Consider the following 25,303-nt stretch of genomic DNA (forward strand, 5'->3'; position numbering starts at 1 on the left):
CACTTTTTCGTGAGCACCTAAGGTTATAGACTTGCTAATAAGGCCGTCTGGGTCCCTTAATTGAGAAGCTGCCTCACTGAGGTGTGTTGCCTGTGCCAGAGCCTGGACCAGGCACAGTGGGAGGTGAGGGGTTAAGCAGGAGCTGCTTTGGCTGAGGTTGGGGTGCAAGTGGGTCATTGTAAGCTGCCATTGTGAGCTGAGGTCTTCCATAAGAGGTCAGACCAAGTAATGGGGTTGAACAAGGGAGCTTAAGTCAATAATCAAGGAAGCAGAATGCAATAGAATGTGACAGGTTGTGCCTCTCCCCTGAGATGGCTTTCTTTAATGGTGATCATAGAATTTAGTGCTGGAAGGGGCTTTAGAAATCATCTAGTCCAACCCATTTATTTTACAGAAGAGAAAATTGAGACTCAGAAAATCAAAGTGACTTGGGTAAAGTGCCAAAAGTAGGAAATGGCAGAACCAGAATCACAGGTGGTCCCTCAGATTGGTAAGTTTCATTCAGATGTCTGAGATGGGTTAGTGTGGGGCCATTTCTCATGATTGACTTCGTCACATTGTGATTATTGTGATTTGACCTACTTAGGATGGGCTTTAGGATCCCCCATCAATAAACACAGACACATAGATGAGTGAACTCTACTCTCCCCCAGCCCCAAGATGCCACTAGAATTCTGCCTTCCCAAGGGTTGAAGAAGACTTGTTTCACTTGAGGTTCAATATTCCAGCTATCCATCCTGGCCATCTTTCTTTCATCTAGCCTGCTAATGTTCTTGCCAGAGACTGTGAATTGGGGAACTTTATCCACTTAACTTTAGAACTCTCGTCTTGGAGCTGAGCTGTTTTGATTTGTGAGCACACACTCCTATGGCCTGCTATATCTAGATAGTCCCATTCCTTTGGGCAAATCATGAGACCGACGTCTAACATCCAATCCAGTTGTCTACGCCAGCCATCTTCTTCCCATCTACCTTTCCACTATGCATATCCTCCTCCCTCTCCCACACTTTCTGTCTCTTATTCTAGGCAAAGCAATCTAATGGATTCTGAGATCCTCTCCATGTTTAGAGCAATAATTTATCATGTAAATTAGTATTGTCATTGATTCTGGAAAGGGCATGTCAATTGATCCCCTAGGAGAATCACCATCCCTGTGACTCCCCAGATCAAAATACCCTTCCCTAACCACCATTCTCTTAGGTCTGTTCTGTCTCCTTTTTAGAATGTGATCTTGAGGGGAGGGACTGCCTTAGATCTCCTATCTATATATTCAGGGTTTAGTATATAGTACTTGTACAATAAGTGCTTAATAACTTCTTTCATTCATTCACCTCATCTTCAACAGAGTCCTGGACCTTGGACAGTAGTGGAACCTTGTGCCTTAGACAGTGATAGGGCATACATTCTTACAACATGAGGAAGAGATAGGTCACCAAGGGCAAAATGGAGCCAGGTTCTCTAGGAAGCTCATGTATAGCAGCATTTCCCAGTGTTATATCTCTGAGAACAACTCCTCAGCATTGAGAGGAAAGCCAGTGTCAAGATGTGGTGCAAGGGATGCAGTTTCTCACTGGGACCCTATTAGGCAAAGTTGAACAGAGTTGTTATCTGGGATTGGGTGGAGGGTTGTAGCTTCACTGAGCTGTCTGCATCTCTCATGGGGCAAGGCGGGGGGGGTCATTGTTTAGAAGCAGAGTGGTCTCATGGAAAGAATGCTGAATTTGGAATCAGGACATTTGGGTTCAAATTCTGGCTTTATCACTTACTAGCTTTATGATCTTGGCAAATTACTCTCTGTTACTCAGTTTTTTCATCTGTCAAATGAGGACAAGAAAAACTTCACTACTACTCACAGTGTTTTGTGAGAAAAGGGCATTGAAAAATCGCAAAATACTAACGACATTTCAGTCATCTGACAGTAACGTGAGGGCTTTCAGGCTTAGGAATTATGATTTTTGAGCCTTGGGTGGTTCAGGACCACAGACAGCACCTGGTTGCTATTAGTGGTAATTAGAAGTCAGGTAACAATGCAGATAATCCATGTGGGATCCTCTGAGGCAGTGATAGAGCCCAGTAAGCCAGGGGGAAAAGGGACTTCAGCACCAAGGCACCTGGCCCAGGGCTACAGGGAAATTAGATATGGCTTCAGGAAGCTGAGGCACCATGGAGCCAGGTTGTTGAGTAACATGGGAGGGGGCCAAAGTCTCTTTACACATTAGCATGGTATTCACAACTAACCATGAGTCTTCAAGGGTTCATTATGTGGTATAACAAGGTCCTGACCGTGTGCTCCAATGAAACGTGAGGGAAGGTGCATAGCTCAGAGGTGCTTCCAGAGAGCCAGTAGTGAGCTCAATGAGTTGGAAAAATGTGCGACCAAAGAAGTCACCAAGAGACAATTTCCATAAAGCTTAACATCAAAGTCTGATTTGACATGAACAAAATAAAGAAGGACAATTTATTCAATGTCATTTGCAGAGATGTCATAAGGAAGGTGTAGTGGAAAGGGAGCTGTACTCAAGTCTGGGTTTGAATCTTGGCTCTGCCATGCATCGACCTGGGACAAGTCACTTGACTGCTTTGGGAATTAGTTTCCCCATCTTTAAAATGAGGGGGTTGGATTTGATGATCTTTGAGGTCCTTCCAGCTCCAGAGGTATGATCCTATGAATGGATGGTGTAGCCAATTGGCATGTTTATTCCTCTTCAGGTATATTCAAATACTCCCTGTCAATTTCAGGGCAAAGGTAGTGCATTAGACTAATGGATCCCAATGGCTGCTGGGCCAGGTGATGTGTTCCCAGATGAGCAATGATTCCTTTCACTTAGCAGGTATAAAGTTCCATAATCAGTTTTATAGCACCCAGAGAGGGAAAGAAGTTCTTTTGCTGAAAACAATGTGCTAGGGAATGTACCAGCGGGATGGATTCTATAAGATGGATGGTTCACTGGGGCATCTTACTTGAATCCCATTCAGTTCAGTGCCTTATCATGGTGTGCTGGTGAACCCAGCATCTTGAAGGCTCTGCTAGTATACAGCACAAGTGTTGGCAGAGTCTGCCAGATGAGAAGGCTTCCAGCATGGACCTGGCAAAAGACTGAGTTGACTTTTTGAGAACAAGCCTTGATATAGGGAGTTCCTAGGTGAGGAAATACCCTCCACCAATGCAGTTTAGCACCTTTTCTGCAATTTAGAATCTTAGAGAGTTTCTGAGAGCACTGAGGGATAAAGGCACTTGCCCAGGATCACATGATCAATATGTTTAGAGATGAGACTTGAGTCAGGTCTTACTGGCTCTTAGGCCAGCCTTTCATCCTTTGTGCCACGGTGTTTATTGTTTGATTAATTCATAATGAATTCTTTAGCTGTGGCAAGCCATGAAACCACTCAAAGGGACTTACATAAGCATATCACAGTGTGATATTAAGGAAAACTGTGGCTCAGAGAGGACAATGACTCACCTAAGTTTACCTAACCAGAAAGTGGTGATTCTTGAATCATAGAAACAATCAATCAACACTTATTAAATACTGATTATGTGCCAGGCATTGAAAATACAAGGACAAAAGAGAAAGTTTCTGCCCTCAAGGGGTTTCCATTCTAAGGGAGAAGACAGCATGTACATATAGAGGTGAGTATAAGACATAGACAAATCAAATAGAAGGTAACCATTTGAGGATAAGGCACTAGTTCCTGGAGACCAGGAGGGGTTTCTCAAAGTAGATAGAATTTAAGCTGTTTTGAAGGAAACCTGCCATTGCATGGGGCAGAGGTAGGGAGGAAGAGTATTCCAGGCATGGGAAATAGTCAGTACAAAGACACAGAAATGGGAGCTAGAGCTTGGTGTGTAGGAACAGCAAGTAGGCTAGACTATAGATATTGTGGAAGGGGCAGATGGCAAAGGCAGAAAGGAGTTAAATTGTGAAAACCTCTAGATGCCTAGAGGACTTTGTATTGGATCCCAGAGGCAATGGGGAGCCATTGGAATTTGTTGAGTAGAAGAGTGACATAGTGAGATCTGGGCTTATGAAAAAAAGTCTCCTTTGCAATACACTGTATTAGTGGTCATCTACCTTTACTTGAAGACTTCTGCAGAGGGGAAAAGCCCCAGGCCTATCAGACCACCTTTGGATGTTCTAATTACAATTCATCTAGTAGTGTAGTCTCTTTATTTTCTAGGTGAGGGAATTGAGGCTCAGAAAGAAGTGACTTAGGATCATAGATCTACAGTTGCCTAAGGTCATATAGTAAGTGGCAAAGCTGGAATTTGAACCCAAGTCTTCTGGTTTCAGAGCTAGTGCACTTTCCACTGCACCATGCTGAGCCCTCATCTTCCGGGTCAAAGCCCAGGGCCCTTTTCATTATAATGTTTTATTGGTGACTTCAGAAAATCACCCCAAATATAAATCTTATATTTGAGAACAATAAATATGTGGTCTAACCATGCACAACACACACCCTTTCACTATGATGACTGCCAGTTTTCTCTGTTCATATGGAATGGAGGATGGTTCCTTTGAGACATTTAAAGCTGTATTTCCAAATCCAAGCTTTTTGACTACTTATGACAACCATTTATAGAAAAAAGTTTTTTCATTAAATTTTTTTAATGGAGAAGCTATTTTGAAAAACTCCTCACAGCTTGGCCCCTTTCTTTCTTTCTAGTCTTTTAACACATTCTCGTCCCCATGGACTCTGCAGCCCCCACTCTGTGGTCAGCTGGACATGCCTGTGTGCTGCTCTATGCTCCATCTCTCTGTCTTTCCACTGGCTGTCTCCCATGCCTGGGACACTCTCCTGTCCAGCTTCTGCCTTGTATGATACCTGACTTCCATTAAGATGCTGCTCAAATACCACCTCCTGCAGGAGACCTTTCTAGGTAACCTTCCCCTCAGCTGTGAGTGTCTTCCTTGCTAAGGTTTTCTTCCAACTGCTCTGTATTTATAGTTTACATTTCATTTTATGCATATGTTGTCTTCCTTATTAGAAGGCAAGCTCCTTGAGGGCAGGGACTATTTTTGCTTTTTATCTGCATCCCCAGCTCCTAGTGCAGTGTCTGGCACATAGTAAGCACTTAATAAATGTTTGTTGATTAATTAAATCTGAAAATGACCCCTTTGAATTCAAAACAATATGTGTACAAAGACCCAGAAAATCGTGGAACCAATTAAAATGTGGTTATTTGGATGGCCTCATCCAGATGGGGTCTGAAATTTTCTTGGGGAGAATCTCTATGCACTTATTCATATTGATTTTTTTCCCACTGATACCACCAAAACTTAGTCTTGCAGCCTGTGACATCAAAGCTGTGAAATCAATTGGATGCACCTGAGTGACGCCTTATCCTTTCTTGATAAAGACCAATGCAAAATAGAGAAATGAGAAAGAGTAAAGTCCATCAGAACATTGGTGAGACTCTCAAGGCATAAACAGTGAAAAATGGAACACATAAGTTAGATAATATTTGAAGGCAGTATTTGTGGGGTTGAGGAAGGAGAAAAAAGCATTTTCTTCAGAAATTAGCCTAAACCGATTTTTTTTTCCTTTTACTGAGCTGACCAGTTATGTTCACATTCTGTGTGCACACCTCTGCATGGCCAGGGCCTTGCAGTAGTGGCCAGCCAGCCAGCACCACTGTATATTAAGGTATGCACTCAACCATATGTACAGCGCGCACTCTAATCCAGGGATCAACGGCCTTAAGGAAAGTTGATGAAAACCAAGGGAGCGAATCTGATCAGCATAAGCAAGTGAGGGGGAAAAACCAACCAACAGAAAACACAGAAGGGGCCCATGGTGAGGAGGGGGGCTGTTCTCAAGGCGATTCCATCTAAAGGGGGTAGCATCTGCAGGGAGGGTGTGGTGGCCTACTTGGGTGTGTTAGCATTATCTGTGATCCCCGCCTTGTGTCATAAAGTCAGTGTGACGTAAAGAAATAACCTACACTGTCAATGAAAAATACACAAGGAATCGATGTGTGCATCCAATTCATTCAGGACATGGGTTCATGTAGATAATTACTAGGCAGTTTCTGAGTGGAGGCATGAATCCCGAGTCCTTCAGTGCTTAAGCCCCCGATTCTCACGATTTTCCAAATATGGAGTCCCAAAATAATGATTCTAATAAACCGTGATGATCGGAACTTGATTTCCCAACAATCAAACACATCCTCTGATAAATTATTTTGCCATCTCTCCTCAAATGTACCTCGAAACTTATGGCTTTCCCCTCCCCCTGCCACTCTCTCTGCCCCCACCCAAGATCCACGGAGAGCGGCAGATCCATATATTATTCATTACAATCAAATAAGACACAGTGGTGGCTCGGTAAACTTGCTTTCCATATCAGAATTACTCTTATTGAGTCACACACACTGCAGACCCTGGCTTCCAGCAGCCGGGCCCGAAATGAGCAATTCTCTCATTGTAATAATGTGCCTCTGTCATCTCCTTATTATCAGCATGATAAAAGATGAAATATTCACAGATGCTGCCCTTCCTAACCTGATCACAGCTTGATATTTGAGCTTTGGAAATGAGTTTTATAAGCTTTAATATACTCCTTGGCGGAGTGACCCCTGAAATTAAACATTATTACAGAGCGGATATTTAAAAAGCTGGGGCCGCAAATTACATCAAGACGAAAATATTAAGGAGTATTACGGCTCGACCAAGTGGGGGCTCATGATGCGGGGGAGCCTCGAATGCCAGAGAACTCCGAGCGTCGGTGTCAAAAACATCAGAAAAAATAATAACAGCCCAGGCACCTTGACTCCGGTTATTCTATACTTAGGGCTAAACCAAATTATTTGAATGGATTTTTTTTTCTCCCCATAGGCTGCATTTCCAGGAGGGAGAAGGGATATTATTCTCCACTGTAGGTTCTTAATGCTTTTCACACTTGGCTTAAAGAGGCACCTTCCTTTTTTTTTGTTAGTGCAAAGATAAATAAAAGAAATACCTAAATATAATGAAACTGAAGACCAATGGGGAGAAAAAAGATGCAAACAGCAAGCATGACCACCTTGATTCAATTTCCATGTCAATCAGGGCTCTGATGGACAGGTTTATAGTAAAGCCAGGGACGACGCCAAGCTGTGGGGACATGACAACTTGGGGATATTTGCAGCTACATGCTAAGAGTTTCATGAATACCAGAGGAAGAATCCCTAACTAGGAGTTAGGAGCCATTCCCTCTCCTCCAGCCCAGATCTGTTCCTGAATGTAAGACCTTAGGTGAGTCATTTGCCCTTTTTGGCAAGATGTTTCTGGAGATGACATTCAGTGCTTGATGTGATAGAAAGAACACTGGATTTTTTCCTTTTTCGGTGGAGGCAGTCAGGGTTACCATACAGCTAGTATGTGTCTGAGGTTGGATTTGAACTCAAGTCCTTCTGACTCTAGGGTTGATGTTCTATCCACTGCACCACCTAGCTGCCCCAAGAACACTGCATTTTGACTCAACAGAACCTGGGTTCAAATTCTGGCTCTGACATTTATTACCTGTGTGACTCCAGGAAATTCACTTGACCTCTCTGGGTTTTATCCATAAAATATGGATGGCCTCTTTAAATTCTGAATCTGTGATCCCATGACCATATTTGGAATAGGGCTTTGCTATTTTTCTGAGTGAAGGGTGGAAATGAGGGCTGCATAATACTGTGGAATGAGCCCTGGATAGGGAAGCAGGAGACTTGGGTTTTCATCTTGGCTCTGCTGCAGCCTGTGTGACCTTGGACAAGCTCCCGGCCCTCCCAGCCCCCCCGGCCCCCCTCCTCAAAGATTTCTCATCTGTGAAATAAGGGGCTTGGATCAGATGATCTCCAACTGGAAATCTGCTGATTCCTATACATGGGGATGGGGCGTGACACAGATTAAATGATATGATTATTTAAATACTTTAGATAATAATCACGATAATAGTAATGGCTAAACTCTTGAAGAGTTGCAAAAGCATTTTCCCACATTATCTCATTTGTCCTTGCATGAAACCTGGCAGGGAGATGCTATTATTCTCCCCATTTTATACATGAGTGGACTAAGGATGGGAGATGGTAAGTGACTTGCCTAGGGTCACCCAGCTAGTAACCATCTGAAGCCACATTTGAGCACAGGTCTTCCTGACTCCAGGTCCCAGTTCTATGAACTGTGCCACCTAGCTGCCCCATAGCTCTCAAATGTATCCCTTCTTTTTCCTGTAAAGCACAGATCAAGCATTATGTTTTTGCATGAAGTGTTTCCTAATCCCGCCCCCCCCCACCGCAGCTGTTAGCGCTCTCCCTCTCCCCAAACTATCTAGTATTCATTTTGCATTTATTGTTTATAACTATTCTTAAACACACAAATATACATTATCTCCTCCAATGATAGAATGTGAGTACCTTAATAATGGAGAATTTCATTAGAGAAACATTATATCCCCAGTGCCTAGCACAGTGCCTGACAAACAATAGGTGCTTAATAAATGCTTGTTGGCTGATTGGTTGACAAGGTTATTTAAAGCACACAAATGAACAGAATCTGTAGGTCTAGTGCTGGGCTGTCCAGAAAGTCTCTGTCACCCTCATGTCTCTGTAGAATATTTTGGAAGCTATGGAGTACCATGTCCATTTAGGGAAAGACATTGACAAGCTGGAACCTGTCCAGGTAGGGTCACCAGGATGGTGAAAGGAACAGGGGATGTACCATCCATCCAAGGAACAGGTAAGGGAACCTAGGATGAATCCCCTGATTCAGGGGAATATGATTCCTGTCCTCAAGTATCTCAAGGGCTGTCATGTGGAAGAAGGGTTGTCTCGCTTGACTCCAAGGGATTAAACTAGAAGCAATGGATGAAAAATGCAGACAGCTTTCCATTCAGTGTAAAGAAAAACTTCCTAACCGTTAGAGCTGTCCAGTAGTAGAATGGGCTGCCTTAGGAGTTGGTGAGTTCTCCATCACTGGAAACCTTTTTTTCCTTTTTAAGAAATTAATATAATTTTATTTTTCAAAATGAACAAAAATATTTTTAAAAATAAAAATAAAAAAAATAAAAATGAAATCCTTGTAACAAATATACAAGTCAAATAAAATGATTCCCATTGGCCAATGTCTAAAAACACGTGATGGCAGCTAGCTGGTACAGTAGATAGAGGGTTGGGCCTGGAGTCAGGAGGGCTCATCTTCCTGAATTCAAATCTGGCCTCAGACATTTACTAGCTGTATGCCCCTGGGCAAGTCACTTAGTTCTGTTTGCCTCAGTTTCCTCTTCTGTAAAATGACCTGGAGAAGGAAGTTAGAAAGCACTTCAGTATCTTTGCCAAGAAAACCCCAAGTGGGATCACAAAGAGGTGGATATGTTTGAAACTCCTGAACAAGAAAAACAACAGAAATGTAATTGCTTCCCTAAAACCAATCGTTACATTTTCAATGTGAGCATTGACATCTTGGAAATCAGCAAATGCTACAAATTAGGGCTTGATTTATTGTTTTGTTGATTATTTAGACTTAAAAAAGTGGTGGAGAAAATGTTAATAATTCAAATTAAATTCAAAAGGTCATGTGTGTTGTTCCTTCCCCCCAGCTGGTTGTTAAACTTTAAAATGTCATGTGTATAATTTCCCCCCAGAGAGCTGGTTGTTAAACATTTACCTACCCATACTTACGTCTGTCCTACCTGACTCATAGGACTGTTGTCAGGCTCCAATGAGATTGTGTGAATCTGAAAGTATGTTGGAGAGTGCCAGGAAGTTGTAAAGGATGGTTCCATTTTAAAGATCCAATAAAATTGTTGAAAGTGAATACAAGAAAAATGTTTTGGCAGCTTTCTCTGCCTGTCACGATAGTTATATGACACCTGGCTCTCACCGCATGAGAGAGTAGGAAGATCTTGGGCTGGTGGTGCTTCTCAGTGCTTTATTAAACAAAAGGGAGGCAATGTTGGAAGGCGCCCTGGGATAGAAGCTTGCTCCATGATGTTCTCAACAAGGGGTCATCCAGACTCTGCTTGAAAATTTGTTTGTCTTTTGTTCTCAAAGAGGACCATGACATCAGGAAGGTGATACCATGACACGCAAGTGAATTAGTTTTAAGTGAGGGAGGACTGTGCAAAGTCGCCAGCCTCACTTTCTCCTCCAGAACCATCTGGGTCCAGTGGCCAGATATAGATTGAAGACTTGGGGTCATGGGGAGCTCACTACCTCCCGAGGCAGTCTATTCCACTTTTAGCCTAATTGTTAGGAATGCTTTTCTTATTTTGAACTTCAAATCACCTCATTGCATCTTCTACCCTGAGCTGGAGCCAAGCAGGACCATTCTCATCTCCTTTTCACATGGTAGCTCTCCAAATTCATGAAGAGAGTGTCCATTCTAAATTTTGTCTCCTCCAGGCTAAGCATCTGCATTTTCTTCCCCTCACCACCTGAATCACTGTCCTTTGAATGATTTGAGCCTTTCCCAAAAGGTAACATCTAGAACTGAACTCCATCTGTGTTCAGACTATGGCAGAGATATGGAGAGCTCAAGTAAGGAATTGGGTACTCATGATGTATGTGACCTTTGGCAAGTCAGGGGGTTTAGAGCCACAGGACAATTTAGTAGATGAATTTTGCAGATGAAAGTGCATCCCTGTCCCTCACCACTCCCATGAACTGTTTCGCTCCAGGTCACAACTAAAAGGTGGCAAGAGTTGGGATTTAAACTTAGACTCTCTGACTCCAAATCCAGTGCTCTTTACACCACCATATAAATATCAGTTTTTCCTATCTTTAAAATAGGTATATGACTCAGTTAATCTCACAGAGCTCTCAGGCTCAAATGAGACATTGTACGGAGAGTGCTCTGCAAATGATGAAGTGCTGTCCATGTGATTATTATAGGAGATCACGGTAACAAAGCATAGGCTGTGCCCAACATGGTCCCCAGTGGACAAGAGCCACATTCATCAGTGAGGAGGTACAAGTCCTTAAAGAGGACCAATGACATCAGGAGGGTGATGTCCTCACTCGCAAGTGAATTGGATTTAAGTGAGGTCTGTGCTAGGAAGATCACTAGGCTCCTCCCAGAAAGGGTTGGGGGAGGCAGGGCAGGCTTTTGGCAGGCTTGCAGAGGGAGGTGTGAAGCCCTTTCTGTATGTAATTTGTTCCTACCTTCCAAAGAGATTTTTATGAACCCAGGGAGGCTAAGTATCAGAGACCATGTTTGCAGACAAGCCAACCTACCAGATTTCAGCCAGTTTTGCCCAGACGCACCCCAGCTGTCTGAGTCATTTGACGCTATTTTCAAAAAGGAGAGAATATTTTCCTTCAATAAGTCATTAGAAGATACTATTGAAGCCCAAATACCAGATGAATATTAGTTGTCAAGAGAAAGGACCATTTAGAAGTCCAATATGAAGAACTCCTATCAGGCGAAACAGAAAGAGAACAAGCTGTGTGAACATGGGCAAGTTACTTAACCTCTGTCAGCCTCAATTTCTTCATCTACAAAGTGGGGGCAATAATAAAACCTACCTCCTAGGGTCATTGTGAGTATAAAATGATTTAGTATTTATAAAATGCTTTGCAAACCTGAAAGGGCTATAGGAAGGCTAACTATTATTTTATTATTACCCTAAAGCACCTTTATATTTATGTAGCACATTAAGATATTTATTATTTGTTATTATCATTATTAATTTGATTTGATCCTTGTAACAGCATGATTGAGGCACTCTAGGCACCGTCAACCCCATTTTATTCATGAGGAAACTGAGGTTTCAGAGCAGTGATTTGTCCACTATCACCCAGTAAGAATCAAAGGCAGGTCTAATCAATACAGAGATTCAGGGCAATTTTGACGGACCCATGATGGAAATGTTTTCTGCCTCCAGAGAAAACCGATGAACTCTGAGTGCAGTACGAAGCATCCTTTTTCACTTTCTTTATTTTTCTTGCTTTTTTTTTGCAACATGGCTAATATGGAAATGTGTTTCGCATGACTTCACATGTATAATGGGTATCATATTGCTTGCTTTCGCAAGGAGTGGGGGAGGGACTGGAAGGAGGGAGAGAATTGGGAACTCAAAATAAAAAAAAATGCTAAAAATAAATAAATAAAAAGAATTAAAGGTAGGATTTTTCCTCAGATACAAAGGGAAACTGAGAAATGTGGAGAAACTGTAGCAATGTAGAGCATGCATACGTATAGTCAAAGGGACCACCTGATGCTCCCCAGTTACTGGAATTCTCATGAATATGAGGCATGTCAAAAATTGAGGGTCATAATTGTATCCTCAAGAATCTGCAAGGTCTTGGATCATCCAAGACGGAGCTATGGTAGGTTAGACTTAGAAGGAACCTGAGAATAAAGGACATAGAAAGTCAAAGCTATTTTTTATCTAATGAACTTTGAAGAACTGATCATCAGAAACACAGAATTTGATGTCACTGGCCAGCTAGCCCAACTCATACCTGAGAAAGAATTCTTTGTAGGAAGTACTAGACAAGTGGCTAATTAACCGTTCCTTGCCTCAGAGGTAGCTGGGTGGTGCACTGGATAGAGCTCTGGGCCTGGAGTCAGGAAGAACTGAGGTCAGATCTGGCTTCAGGAACTTACTAGCTGGGTTACCCTGACCAAATCACTTATCTTCTCTTTGTCTCAGTTTCCTCATCTGTAAAATGAAGATATTAATAGCACCTACCTCCTAGGGTAGTTGTGAGGATCAAATGAGATAATATTTGCAAAGTGCTTAGCACAGCACTAGGCACACTTCCTTCCTTCCCAGTGACAGGGAACCAATTACCTTCTGAAACATCCCATTCTAATTTTGGACAACTCTAATTGTTACATCTAGCCAAGATGTGCCTCCTTGAAATTTTTATTGATTGTTCCTATTGTTCCATCTTCTGGGGCCAAATGGAATGTCTCATCCCTCTTCCAGATAGCAGCCTTCAAGACATTTAAAGAAAGCTATTATGCTCTTTGAAGTCTTCTCCAGGATAAATATTCCTAGTTCCCTCAATTCATCCCTGTCTGCCATGAAATCCAGCCCCTTTACCTTTCTGGTAGCCAACCCATGGAAACTCTGCAGTTTATCAATGTCCTTTGTAAAATTTAGTGCCCAGCCCTGAACCTCTGATTAGATCAGAGCACAGTGGAACTGTCCCTTCCTTGTTCTGGAAAGCTGTGCCTCTCAATGAAATCCAATATAGCATTAGATTTCTTGCCACTATATGACTCTGTGATGTATATTGAACTTAAAGGTCACCAAAACCCACAGATCTTTTTCAGATGTTGTTGTCTGCTCCCTTATACCCCATCTTGTGTTTGTGAAGTGGAGTTTTTTTGAATCTAAGCATAAGACTTTGTATTTATCCTTATTAAACTCTAATATTCACATGTTTAGCCATTGGAATTTACAATGGGAATTACACGACCATGATATTTGGATGAAAGGGTTATAACTTGGTGCTAATTCTTTTGCAGCTAATTAAGTCTTGGTGAAATGCCAATGAGTTCATTCAAAACATCTTATTGGAGGACATGGGGCTTAGAACATGGAATGTCAGAGCTGGAGCAGACCTTAGAACATAGAACAAGGAAAGACAGATCTAGAACATGAGATGGACCGTAGGAGGTCAGATCTTTAGCATCATCCCTAGCATCTGAATCTGAAATTCTGCCAAATATAAATCCAGGATTGAACTTCATGGGTTTCTGTAGGTGAAAAGAATAGATGGCAGGAGAAGGGTAATCTCAGAGTCATCATACAAGGATTGACCCGCTGAAGACAAAACTTAGCTGGGGCATTTTCATTGTCTTCAGCTATTGGAAAGACTGTCATATAGATTATCTTTGTCTTGCTTGGCTCCTGAAGATGTGGAACTAGGAGGAATAGGGAATGGGCATGGGAGGCAGGAGAGAAGAGAAGATACCAGGAGGCAGATTTTGGCTCATCCTAAAGGACTTCAAGTAGGGTTATCAAAAAATGGAATCCTCTGGATCTTGGTAGGATACGAGTTCTTGGTTATTGAGGGTTTTTGAACAGAGTCTGTGTAACCACTTTTGGGTATACCAAAGAAGGAATTCATGACAAGACACTGGTCAGGCTAGGTACCTGCTATGGACCCATCTAATGCTGAGATTGGCTATTATCCGGTGTTTGATTCTTATTAAGAAATGGTACAAATCCTCAAACTTAATTTTTTTTACTTTTGTGTATTTGGGACTTGTATGTATTTGGGATTTAGACTTACATTATATCTATTCCCCCCCTCTCCATAGGATGTAAGCTCCTTGAAGGTCAGGACTGTTTTTGTCTTTATTTCCTAAGTGCCTAGCACGGTGTCTAGCACGTGGTAGTCACTTAAAAATGCTTGTTGATTTGAAAGCTTTTATTTTTAGAAAATTCACCAAAGTCTCTTTTTGGGGTGCTGCAAATCTCTCAGGGCTGGGCACAGATTTAGATTGCTTTGAAGCCTGGGAAAGATGATCTGTCTGTGAAGATGGGTTTTTTTTTATCTCATTCAAACTTAGTGGATATTTGCCAGTTGCTGAGAGATGCACCTCCTTTTTCAGTTCATTGATACATCACTGGCATTTGGTACCCATGATGCTTTGGACATCACCAAGTCAATGTGATTGTAATATTCTCTGCACTGATCCAACCAAAGCTTTTCCTAAATTGAGCTCAGCAGGAGTAAGTCCAATGACCTCATAAATAGTGGAAATGATTGCAAATCAGGATTCATATATGTTCCCGTCTCCGTGGGAATCCTTATCCCCCACAAAGGAAGCAATCATCTCTTTCAGATTCCTGTTTGCCCTTTGACTCAGCTACGTTTGAAGATAATATAGAGGGAGATTTGGCAGTATATGTCTGAATGAACCAACTGTTTCCTCAAGTCTGAAATAAATGTGTCCTCTGTCTTGCACTGAGGGATGTGTGTCCCAACTGATGGGATCGCCCTTTGTCTCGGGGGTTTGAGGGCACAAAGCCATTCTTGGCTCTCAATGATATCTTCTCTGGCTGGTTGGTTTATATGATTTCCTATGATGGGGGCTCAACTTGGGAGGTGTTTTGCTCTAGAGTCAGCATGGAGCAATGTAAAGAGTACTTGACCTAGAGTCAGAGGACTTGGGTTTGAGTTTATGTTCTGCTACTGAAGAGCTTTGTAGCCTTGAGTATTCACTGAACCTCAGTTTTCTCACCTGTAAAATAAGGATAATAATTGTGCTACCTACTTTCAAGGATGGTTGTGAGGAAAGTATTTTATCAACTTTAAAATAGTATAGAAATGGAAACTATTAATACTGGTATTAGGACATTAGGGCAGCTAATTGCCCATTTTTATTGATATCCTTTGCTTTTATATCACCTTCATTTCCTAGTGTTTTCTTTCCTCCTCCCCCACTTAGAAAGCCATCTTCTATAACAAGGAGTTCTAAAAAAGATCCAGGAGGCATGTTGTTGGCCACACATACATATAAAGGCAGGGAGGGGGAAGACAGTGACCTTGCTCTCTTAGCTTAGCTTTTGTGCATGCTCAGATTTAACTGAATGGTAACACCCAAAGGATTTGGGGGGGGCTTAGAAAAGCTACAGTGTCCTTTGTTGAAAGCCAGTTTCAAGATGAGTTTAGGGGGATTCACATTGACAGTCAATAAATGATAGGAGTTAAAGAGGATTTTCTAACCCTAAGTCATATAGAGGCATGGGATGATGATTTTGATCTTACTTGCATGAATAAGTGAGTTTAAAGACAGACTAAATGCCTGCAGACTCTAATTAGCTGGCTGGATGTTCTGAGTTTTACAAGGCCTTAGCCACTAGAGGCAAAGACTCTGAGACCTGACATCTCTTTTGTCCTTGTCCAAAGAAAGTAGCTGAAGTTTCCTATCTTTCCTAGTCTACTGAGTGGGTGTATGAGTGACCTTACTTTCAAAAAGATCTGATGCTTAGGGTCTGAGAAGTGTCAGGTGAAATGCATGGCAGAGAGAGAGACAGAGAGACAGAGAAAGACAGAGACAGAGAGAGAGACAAAGACAGACAGAGAGTGAGAGGAGAGAGAGGAGAGAGAGGAGGAGGAGGTTGATGAGAAGCAACAGACACAATATGGCACCCCAAGTTCAGGACCCAGGAGAGCAGCAGGATGACATCATCAGAAGATGCTTGTAGGCCTTCTGCATTGGAAATATGAGTTGCTCCTTCAGAGTGTACTCCCTCTACATGTGTGCCCTATGTGTATTCCCTGTGACTATCTATCTACTTTTCCCTCTGATGGTGTGTATATTTGTGGGATAGTATAACTCAGGTTGAATGGGTGGAAGTAGGGAGTTTTTGTGGTGACTTATTTCTGTAATAATAGCAATGATAATGACAGTTAGCATTTATATAATACTTGAAGGTTTGCAAAGTGCTTTACATGTCCTCATAGTAACCTTTGAAGGTGGATGCTGTTATGATCTCCATTTAATAGATGAGGAAACTGAGGCACAGAGAGGTTAAGGGACTTGTCGAGGCTCACACAGCATTTGAGGCCACATCTGAACCCCAGTCTTCCCGACTCCAGGTCTAGTGCTATATCCATTGTGCCTGTTAGCTGTCCTGTGCTACTTGATTAAATTCAGGGTTTGCTGTCAGGACAATTTCAGCCTATGCCCCTGTCTGGCTGGGTGTTCTCTTTCCTTATAATGTCTATCAGGGTCTATGGTGGGAGAATTTAGAGCCTAGTTAATAAGTCAATTAACTTTAATTTAGCTTACAAAGGAGTCGCATTCTCCACTGGTCTATATCACATTCAACAAATTGTAGCCCACATTTCTGAGCAGACAATTTCTTCCTTGGTTTCATTGTTTTTCCACCCTGACAGAGGAACTAGATAGAGAAAACACCATTCCCCAGATTCCCTAATTTCAAAGCAAGCATTTGGCTTTTCTAATTTCTTCTAATGATCTTGGTTTTTTTCTCTTTACCCAGATTATTATTAGCATTGGTTGAAAGGTCATCTCGGAGGCAAAGTCCTTGTCTGCTTGGTACAAATGATTTTCATTTGCCTTAGGAAATGGGACTCCCCCCAAACCTGATCACTTTGTACTCATGGCCACCTCATTCCCATTTCTATTGTGTGAATAGAAATAGAACTCCCAAATAGAGCTGGTCAGCCCTTCAGAAAATATTAAGCTCTAACATTTGGGATCATTGCTAATAAGATGGAACCCCAGTACCATAATTTATCCTTTTCATTTTCAGCCTCTAAAATGATGAACTGATATTTTACTGGGGCTCATTCAGGCTGGCTATACTGTGGCGCAGTGGAGTGAACACTAGTCCTGAAGTAGGAGGACCCTGGTTCAAATCCTGGCTTTGCATTCATTATCTGTGTCACCATTTGCAACTTATTTCACCTTTCTGTACCTCAGTTTCCTTTTTTCACAAAACAAAGGGAATGGATTAGAAGAACTCTCAAGTTTTTTCTAGCTTTAAATCTAGGATCTGCTGAACTTCAGGGGACCTCAGTGACCATCTGGTCCAACACCAGAACTTAAAAAAAATCCTTTTTTTTTAACATACCCTTCTCCCCTTAAATAGTCACAAGCCTTTATGGGAAGACTTTCACTGAGCTGAAGATTGTTGTTGAGTCGTATTCTTTGTGACCTCATTTTGGAGTTTTCTTGGCAGAGATACTGGAGTGGTTTGCCATATTTGACAGATGAGAAAACTGAGGCAAACAGGGTATAATGACTTGTTCAGGGTCACATAGCTAGCAATTGTCTGAGGCCAGATTTGAACTCATTAAGATGATTTTTCCTGACTCCAGGCCTGGCTCTCTGTGTGCTATGATGCCACCTAGTTGCCCCACCTAGCTGAACTGAAAGCTACCTCCTGAAAAACGACCAATTCTTTTGGCTGGCTCTCCTTAGAAAGCTTCCCCCGCCCCTTATACAAGTTTAAATTTGTGCCTTTGCAGCTTCTATGAAGTGCTTTTAAGCTGTGCCTTCTATATCCAAACAAAACAAGTCTGTTCCCTCTTCCACAGACAATTCTTAAAAATATTTGAAGATGGCAATTCTGACTCCCCAAGCCTTCCCTTGTCCAGGCTAAATACACCCCAATCCTTCAGATGATCCCCACAGGACTTGGTCTCAAGGTCCTTCCCTGTCCTGGTTGGTCTCCTTTGGGTATTCACCAGCTTATCACTTTCTTTCTAAAAATTCAGCTCTCAGAACCTAATATCATTGTAAATATGGTCTGAGGAGGGCAGAGAACAATCACCTACCAACCTCATTTATCCTCATCCATCACCCACCTCCTCATTCTTTAAAACTTTATTACTAAGTGTCTTTGAAGTTGGTATTCACTATCTCAGCTTCCATATCACCCTACTGATTAATGGTATTGATGGGGTGCTTGGGTGCTTGTGCTTGGACCCTAATTCTAACATCACATTTCTCCTTAGTCTCTGTTTGAGTGCTTGTGCCTGAACTCCATTTCTAAAATCACATCTCTCCCTAGCTTCAAAGCATTGGCCCTAGCAGTCCCTCTCCAGTTCAAGGGCAGCATGCCTTAGCAGAACACTTATCTCTCTTCCTGATACAGTGGCCAGCTGCACATATAGAATTTATTGGTCTAATTACTTGTGTATATGTTAATTGGCTATGCACTGGGACATAACAATATTTACTACTTACTGACCTTCCTATATGTATCCTAGACATAGTCAAATGTATACTCCCTTACATTCATCTTGTCTAACAAGACATTTGATAGAAGCCACCTGGATATTGCCAGTCAGCTGTGACCCATGGTTGACTTAGTGATGTTTCACAGTCAAAACCATACCCCCAGGTAGCCCTGCCTTGGGCTATTTCCCAGTGAACTCTGGGTAAGATACCCGCACGGTAGATACAAAAAGTACATGTTCCTTTAAGAACTGACCACCCCTTAACCACTCCCTAATCCCACCCCATGACACCTAATTGACATGTTTCACTCCCAAATCTCCTATTTAAACTTTCCCTGTAGCCCTGTAAGGTTGCAGGTTCCCTAAGAACTCTTGCCCACTGTAAAGTGTAATAAATCTTTGCCACTTTGACTTAAAGAATGGTTGAGATCGTGAATTCATCCCAGATGGCCCAACCCTTTCCAAGTACTCGGGTCTTTGAGGTGCACTCCCTCTCAATGACCCTGTCCGGGAATTTGGGGTTCATGGACCTGAGCTCCCCCAACCCTCAACAGTAACATTCTACTAAAACACTCATCTTTTTCAGGCCAGCTGCTGCTTGGCTTCAGATTAACTCTGAAGCTTAGAGGTAAGTTAAATGACTTATGCAGGGTCACATTGCGAGGAAGTATTAGAGGCAGAATTTGAACCCATATTTTCTTGACACCTAGTTCAGACTCTAGCCATTGAAGCCATTCTACCTCTTGGTCTTAAGATTTACTTGCTTTAAAAGAGTTGCTGACTAGGAAGGAGATTCAGTTGTCCTCTCTCCCCTCCTCTACTCCCCAGTACTCCATTTTCGAAGAAACTCTGTTTACATTATATTGGCTCCTTTGCAGATGTGCCAACACAAATGTCTGGGAACCCCTTCAGGGGAATTTGGTCAAAGAAGAAGTAGAAAATATGAAAATAGGCCATTTACTGTAGAACTCTGCTTATATACTATAACCCACTGCCACAGAATGCTATTTTCACTGCCAAGTTAGTACAGTAAATGTTTGGACCTAGAGGACCTTGGTTCAAATCTTAGTTATGATACTTACTACTTCTGTGTCCTTGGGCAACTCACTTAACCTTTCTGGTCCTCAGTTTTTTCATCTGTAAAATGGTGGGGCTGGGAGTGGGAATTGGATAAAATGATCCCTAGGATCCCTTCAAGTTCCACATTTATCATCCTATAGATAATGATAATTGACTTTTTTGGGGGAAGGGAGTCAGTGAGGATAGGAGAGGATCTGGACCTGCGGTTTTAATCAGTGAGAGGACCTCCCAGTGTGGAAATTCCCTCCACCAATACAGATCAGCAACGGTATACACACACACACACACACACACACACACACACATATACATATATATGTATATATATAATGTATATATACACATTTATATTTATTATTTTCCTATCAGAATGTAAGTTCATTGGGTGAAGGGGTTATTTTATTCATGGATTTGTATGCTCAGTACCTAGTACAGTACTTGTAAATTTACAATCTTAGAGGATTACCGGCACCATTTAGTGGCTACTAACTTGACCACAACCACACAGCTACCAAGTATCAGAGGAGAGATTTGAACCCAAGTCTTCCCAACTCCAGGCCTAGCACTATATTCTCTATACTGCATGGCCTTTAGTACAAAGCATAATTACCTAGAACTATTCTTCTGAGTTTTCAGGGAGCTGATCCCAATGAATTTTAAGATACAGGAGGGTTCACTTCCTAAAACTGTAATCTGCTCCATATACATTGTGGCTTTTATGTGGAATGTATATGTGTATATATACATATAAACACACATGTATATATATTATACATATGCATACGTGTATATATATATGTATATGTGTATATATATGTATGTGTGTGTGTGTATATGTATATATATATATGTATATGTATATATATGCAAAGTAACACCCCAAGACATCTTTGATCCAAACACCGAATGAGGTGACCCCATGTAGGTACAGTCTCAGCAGTCTTGGTACCCCCTACCTATTGCTCCTGCGGTCTGCCTGGCATAGAAAGTAGGTAGTCATCGTACTTAATATCGATCCAGGTTTCCAGTGTTATGAACAACGTCTTGTAGAGAAAGAATGCTTGTGGAAAATCCCATGTAGAAGTCATTTATGTCCTAAGTCTATGGACCTTTGAGGCCTGGAGAGGGGTATACCCTAAGTGCCCAGGGCCCCAAGAATCTCAGGCAGGGGGCAACTTTATCAGCAGCTCTCATTTCTGTAGTTGTTTGCCAAGCAATTTCCCCACTACCACCAGTGAGGCTCCAGGGTAGGGCTTCCAATCCCTATTTTATAGATGAGAAAAGTACAACAGACAAATCATTTAGTCAAGAGTCAGGGCTGTGTCAGTAATTACCAGGGTTGGCATTTGAACCCCAGTCATAGGGTCATAGAATTTATAGCAGGAAGAACAACTAAAGATCCTTTAGTCCTCTTTTTACAGGCGAGGAAACTGAGGTCCACAGAGATTAATGAATATTTTTTATTTTTATTTTTGGTAGCTAAATATCTTTTCTAAGAAAACACAGGTACCAAGTGGAAGAGTCAGGATTGAAATTTAGGTCTTCCTGATTCTAAGTCCAAGACTCCTTCTTCTTACTGTACTATAATTTCTTTACCACTATTATTCTTCTATAGACTTCCTTCTTCCCTGCCCAGGGCTTTCTCCACTTCATAATATTGTCTCTCTCACAGGATGAAAATACCAGGAACTCTCCTCAGTAGAATGGAAGGTTCCTGGGGGCAGGAGCTTCATGGGTAGCAGTGGGACAATTGCTTGGCAAACCCCCACAGAAATGCGAGCTGTCATTAAAGTGGCCCCCTGCCTGGGATTCTTGTTTTTGTTTTTGTATTCCCAGTTTAGCACAATGCCTGGTCTATGGTCCATTGTGGAGTTTAAGAAAGAGAATGGTGGCTGTCCTTTGTTCTCGAGAGTCAGGCTACCCTGTGTCTGACTGTGTCTGACTGTGACCAATACGAGCTCAGAAGGCTTTACCATAGGTTGGGCACAAATAGTCCATGTGAACATTTGGGATGGATTTTCCAAATTCGTGCATCTTGAATTTCTTTTGAGCTACTACAATTCTGCTTTGCTCCTAGACGGTGACTTCTTTGATGTTGGTACGCCATGCAGGGCAGTCCTTTGCCAGTGTCACCTATGACATGCAATCAATTTCAAGGGAAGAAAAATGAATGTTTAAACACCTACTATGTGCTAGGGGTTGTGATAAGTTCTTTCCAAATCTTATCTCATTCAATCCTCACAACAGCCTTGCTGTTATTATTTTACGGTTAAGGAAATGGAGTCAGACAGAGGTTAAATGACTTGGCCAGGGTTGCACAATTAGTAAGTTTCTGGGTCTGGAGTTGAACTAGGTCCTCCTGAGTCCAGACCCAGCTCTCTACCCACTGCCTCACTTAAATTAAATCTCAAAGACTCAGACTCACTGACATTTAGTCAAGTCAGTCAACAAACATTTATTAAGTTCCTACTATGTGCCAGTTGTTGTCCTTCCTCTCCTTAAAAGCCTGGTTGCATTATCTAGATTTTGCCTTGGCCTCTATCCCACTCTATCTTTATCATATTGATTCTTGCATGCCATCCCCCACCTTCCTGCCCCCATCAGATTATAAGCCCCTGAAGGACTGGGACTAGGTTGGGTTTTGTTTTGTGTAGCTTTTGAAGTTCATGTTCCCAGCATTGAATACAGGCCTTGAACATGGTAGGTGCTTAATAAATGTTGGTTGACTTGAATGTAGCCCATCTTTCTCATTTAATAGACAAGAAAACTGAGGGTAAGGTGGGGGAAAGAAGCAACTTGCCAGTGGTCACATGCTGAATTGGTGGCGAATCCACCTTCTGCTTGAAGGTCAAAGACAGCTCCGTGGTTCTGAACCACGGAGAACTTTTACTGCTCCTGGCTGGCAGAAATGAGGAAGCTTGGAGGGGGAGCTGAGGGCGTAAGGGAGATGATGAGTTCCACTTTGGACATCCAGAGAAGAGCTGTGCGAGTGGAAACATCTTGTGGGCAGCTGGAAAACCTGTGTTTGGTGCTCAGGAGAGAGGGGCTGGAAGGAAGGAAGAGGAAGAGGTCTTCAGCTTATGAAGCCAAAAGAAAGACAAAGAGAGAGGAGGAATTCTCTGAGGGAGAGATTTGGAAGAGAAAAGAGCAGAAGGACGAGGCTGGAGTTTGGCAAATACTCATTTGAGAAATACTTGGAGAGGTGAACGATGCAGGGGATACCTTCAGCAGTAATGAAGTGGTCATATACTCTGACTGGCCAGATTGTGTATCAGAGGCCAGGGCCTGCAGACTCTCAGAGAAAAGCCTTCTAGGGTTTTAATATAGGGGCTGAGACTTGGCTTCCTTTAGGACTGGAAGGGTTTTTTTCCTTCTGCAGCTCTAGGCACATGTTGCAGCTTGTGGTTTGGAAGGGAAGACTCAGGCAGTATTATAAGGCAGCAATGAGTGGTGGAAAGAACCATGGCTTGGAGATCTGGGGATCTGGGTTCAGAGTCTCGTTCAGTTATTTACTACTTCAGGTCCTCTTTTGGGGCCTCAGTTTCCCTGTCTGTAAAATGAGAGAGTTGCACTAGATGACCTCTAAGGACCTCCTGACCCTGATATTTTGCAGCTCTGATTCATACCAAAGTAGATACAGCCTGGATTCCTGAATTCCACAGATATATTCCAACAACAGTAGCTCAGTAGAGGACAAAGGCAGGGGGCAGGGGGGGAAGAGATGGCTTGCTTCTTTGCTCTAGATACAATAAAAAAATCAATACTACCACTGCTCTTAGAAAGGACATGACAATGAGCTGCTCTGTGGCTCCATTCACAATCCCTGCGCCTTCCTATCCCAAAATTCTTTTCCCTGACCACCATTCTCCCTTTGTTAGAATATATATTCCTTGAGGGCAGGGGCCATATCACTTTTGTATTTTTATCCCTGGCTTCTAGCATGGTGCCTGGCACATTAATAATAACTGCCATTCATTCATTCATTCCAAAGTGGAAATGGCTGCTTTGGGAAGTAATGAGCTCCCTTTCCCTGGAGGGGCTCATGTGGGAGACTAGATGCCAGCTTGGTGATGGTATAAAGGAGATTACTTTTCAGAACCAGATGAGTGCTGAGGTCCCTTCCATGTTTGTGATTCTATTAAATCCATGGCTTATAACCTTTCACAACAGTGGGTAACCCATGTTAGGAGCACAGAATTCCAGATTCTCAGAGCTGGAAGGGACCATAGAGATCATTTAGCCCGACCTCCTGCCTGGTATGTGAATTGCTTCTCCATAGCTAATGTGCCAAACAAGACCATACCTTACGGTTTCTTTCTCTGTCTTGCTCGGCGCCCAGTAGACTTTGGAATTGGCCAGCATTTCAATTCCCAAGTTTTTAAAGTCAAAGCAACGTGTTCAATATGGCTCTAGAAATCTCTCCTGCAAAAAACTGCCAGAGTCATCGACTGAAATATTTATTTGAATATAAATGAACTCAGATTTGCCAAAATATGTCTCCCCCCATCCCTGTTGTCATGGACACAAATGGCTGACTTTCTACTGTGCATTTCTTTTGTAATGGGTACAATATGTTTCAGTCTCTCATCGGGTGCTGGGATTGGATATGAATAACTCGCCATTATGTGGGCTTCCAAAAATGTCAGCCTGTGGGAAACTTTCTTGCCTCTGACTCTATTAGAAACAACAAGCATTGACTGAGTTTGCATCTCTGGGGCTTAAAGAAGAGGTGCAGGGATCATCCCTTTTCCCCTTACCAGGTTCCCTCGGAATCCTACAGCAGCTACATCATCAGGATAATGGAATAGATTCTATGTAATCTCAATCTCCACCCCTTTGGCACTCCCTGTCCTCTGAAGTTAGGGATTGTTTTCTTGTTAACTATAGGTAGAGAATGTAGGAGGAGGATTGATTAATAGGGAAGAACACTATGTTTGGAGTCAGAACACCTGGGTTCCAAATGAGTTCTGCCACTTGCTACCTGTGTGACCCTGAGCAAATCTCTTGACTTCTCCGGGCCTCAGTTTCCACATCTGTAAAAGAAGAGTTGGACTAGATTACATCTAAGGTCCCTCCTGGCTCTAAACGTATAATCCTTTGATATGTAAAATATGGGCTTAAACAAGATGGCATCTAAAGTCCCTCCTGGCTTTGGAACTTATGAATAAGCCCTATGCCTAAGAGACTTGGCCTGGGGTGTGAGAGTAGAAGTGTCTGTAGACATGGGACATGATTGCTAACTTCCAATACCTTAAAGAATACAATGTGGAATTTAATGCAACAAATGTTTATTAAATATATACTATGTTCAGAGCAGTGTGTAGTCCTGCCCTCATGGAACGTGTGTGTGTGTGTGTGTGTGTGTGTGTGATAAGACACCAGTACAGACAGCTATAATATATAGTATTGTATGACAAGAAAATTACATAGGGAGCAAAGTGCTATGTGGGGTCTGAGGGAAGAGGTTGTTAGGGGATGGGAAGGGGAAACAGGCTCCTTGGTGAAGACAGCTGGGTACAATGGAAAACACTGGATTTGGAGTTCAAGGAAGTGAGTTGAAATCACACCTCTGATGCTTACTAC

Source organism: Trichosurus vulpecula, chromosome 2 (assembly GCF_011100635.1).
Source record: "Trichosurus vulpecula isolate mTriVul1 chromosome 2, mTriVul1.pri, whole genome shotgun sequence".
In the NCBI taxonomy this organism is placed as follows: Eukaryota; Metazoa; Chordata; class Mammalia; order Diprotodontia; family Phalangeridae; genus Trichosurus; species Trichosurus vulpecula.